Genomic DNA, 2,813 nt, shown 5'->3' with positions numbered 1-2,813 from the left:
CCAGGGAGGTACCGTAATGCCCCGTCAATGCGCCGCCCCCCCCCCCCCCCCGAATCTGTGACGGCACGCTAATCCCGTATTCACACCCGAAGAGGCCGAATTAGAATCAATTTTAAGGTAGAATCTTTCGCCATTGTTAACCGTATAATCAGGGTTAATTTTCCTCGTATTCATTGCAACCACGTCACAATAATGGGCAGGTTCTGTAGGACTGCGGCACTAACGAGGCTACATCTGACCCTCTCCAAGCGACGGCTGCCAACAGTCTGCATTTCCGAGTAACGTATTGCCTCCATCTTCAGGATCCAATAAGATACCGATATAGCAAGAAGGAAGCAGAGCACTCTATTTGCTGCTTGCTTCTTGCCTGTTGGTCTTACTCTTCGACACTGAAGATGGAGGTAGTAATTTCCTCCGAAAATCTGTGAAATTATTCCTGACACGAAGTTATATCCCAAAGGATAGTACGTGGTAACGTAGTTGGTTGAGGCACTATGTTTCAAACCGGAAGGTCGCGGGTTCGATTCCCGATGGGACCATTGCATTTTTCAGTTCACCTAATCCTTCCAGCCGCACTATGGCCTTTTGGTAGACTCAGCCTCAGAAACACGTCATAGGTCCTACAGACTGTCTCATTAAATGGATGGTCTCCTGGATTGTACCGCCATGTAATCCGGATGGAGACCGACGTTTCGGAGGAACACGTCGAATTATGAACCAAACGACCAGAAGGGGGAGCCGGAAAACTGAGCCCTTCGATTTATCGACTGTTTCTGCAGAAAATGGAGCCCACATATTCTTCCGAAACGTCGGAATGTCTCCAAACCGAACGGCGTTACAACACAGAATACCATATTCTTCAATTCCCGCTGTTCGTTCCATGCCAGTGGTACTTGTTGGTTCCAGTCGATGTTTGACCCCCCTGAAATGCAGGCAGCATGCAAGGCAGGTCCGCGACATACCTTTGGCGTGGCGCAGACAGTGAAAGCGGAGAATGTAGGAACGCCGTTTCGGCAGCACTCCCCCTCGGCGCGTGTGTGACGCAGGCGGTTGCGGCCGGCGCCGTCGGCCCTAGCGACACGACCGTCCAGCGGAAACTGATTCTGACAGACAGACCCTTCCTCCTGCTTATTTCAACAATAAAATGTGCCGATTTATTTTTCCTTTCCCTCCCGGAGGATACATCAGAATTTGGCAATGCTCACGCCCGAACCGCAGTGAGAGGTGTAACAAATCCTATCTGAGCTATTATTAACAGGTTCTTGTGGAATGTAGCGCTATTTTTGGTTTCCCTGGGGGTCACGAAGAAGCACCGCATTACCCTAGATTTATTTAACGGCCGCAGTAACGTGAGTCTGAGATCCGCCACTGCCTCCTCGTGCCCCGTACCCTAACAGCAGCTTTCCAACTTCTGCGACATTCGGTAGCGTAGTTGATTGAGGCACTGTGCTATAAGCTGGAAGGCTGTGGAGCTAATTCCCGAAGAGTTCATTGGATTTTTCAGTTTACCTAATCCTTCCAGCCGCACTATGGTCCCGGGGTCGACTCAGCCTCTAACAGAAATGAGTACCAGGAATCTTTCTGAGGGTAAAAGGCGGCCGGCGCGTAAGACTGACAACCTCACCGCCATATATGAGGCGATTGTCTAGAGAATGTGGGAGCCTCGACGTCTCACAACCCTATGGGCCTCAACGGTCTGTTACAGGGGTAGTTTTCCCTTACCTTTTTGTTTCACCCCCAAACCCTGCTTGCTGGCTGGATTTGAGGTTCTTATGGTTGTAACATCTTCTGCGATGTTTTAACGTCTTGTAGTCCAGTAGAAGCTCACAGACGTTTCGGAGGAACGTACTGCTTCTATCATCTAGGTGGAAGAGATGCTTGATTGGCCTACTCCATCCTGATGATGAAGGCATATCTTTCTCCGAAACGTCGGTAAGATCATACATACCATAAGATATACTCCACTCTGGGGCCTCTTACAAGGGTGGGATGTTTGTGGCTTATTTAACGACGCTGTTTCAGACCGTGTAGGATGAATGCGAATAGTCAAGCGGAAGGGATTTGGAAGGAGTCGGCTGCCACTTAGTTTAATGTGCTATCCAGACATTTTCCTGGATGAACTGAAGAAAAACAAGGAGTTCTGGGAAGGGTAGCTAAAGTTAAAAATCATGATAGAAGTGAGAGATATTTTATTGCTGGGGCACAAGTGGCACCGCTTTGTCAGAAGGTTCCTAGGCTTCGCCCATTCGCCCTTCTGTTACTGGCAGTGTGAAAGTGAAGGCTTTAGGATGGTTAGAAGAACTGCCTTGAGACAGGGGCCGGCCCGGGATTTTAATTTTCTGCATTAATGGTGAAGTGCGTAATTTGGGAAAATAAATTTTAGTTGCTTCGACAAGGAGGGAACTTAGTTTTGCTTAATTTTATGTTGGAATAACTAATCGAATACTTTCCTTTGATACTACACGGACCGTATAGAAAACGGAAAACAAATAGGGGCTTCACAAACACACAAAACAGCAAGGTGATCTCATAAGCCTCCTTTTATTATTTTTTTTTTTCAAGATAATGAAAATGGGCCGACAGGAAAAATCTGTCTGGGCAGTGCCCAGAGAAAATTTGTCTTTGAGCCACCTTGATCCTCTCCGCCACACTAAATTAATTGTATTTAATAAGCTCCTCTTTGAGAAGCTAGCAGTCGCTCAGTTAGCCAAGAAATTCTATGCCTTTTACACTGTACTCGAATGATGTCCACCGTTTTCACACTATTCCGTCACTGATCCTTATCTTGAGCCAGATGAATCCAATACGCGTCC

The 2,813-nt window shown here is 47.5% G+C and overlaps 1 protein-coding gene across 1 annotated transcript in view; it reads right to left on the bottom strand.

The window, feature by feature from the left end:
• The window catches only part of LOC111871421 (proton-coupled amino acid transporter-like protein CG1139), a 32,882-nt gene extending 31,802 nt beyond the window's left edge, over window positions 1-1,080 (bottom strand). The window contains exon 1 of the mRNA XM_023864520.2: window positions 963-1,080. The gene's annotated coding sequence lies outside the window, so the exon portion shown is untranslated. The remainder of the gene's footprint in view (window positions 1-962) is intronic.
• Between the last annotated feature and the right edge of the window lie 1,733 nt (window positions 1,081-2,813).

Source organism: Cryptotermes secundus, unplaced genomic scaffold, assembly GCF_002891405.2.
Source record: "Cryptotermes secundus unplaced genomic scaffold, Csec_1.0 scaffold261, whole genome shotgun sequence".
Classification (NCBI taxonomy): Eukaryota; Metazoa; Arthropoda; class Insecta; order Blattodea; family Kalotermitidae; genus Cryptotermes; species Cryptotermes secundus.
This window is presented reverse-complemented; position numbering and strand designations above follow the sequence as displayed.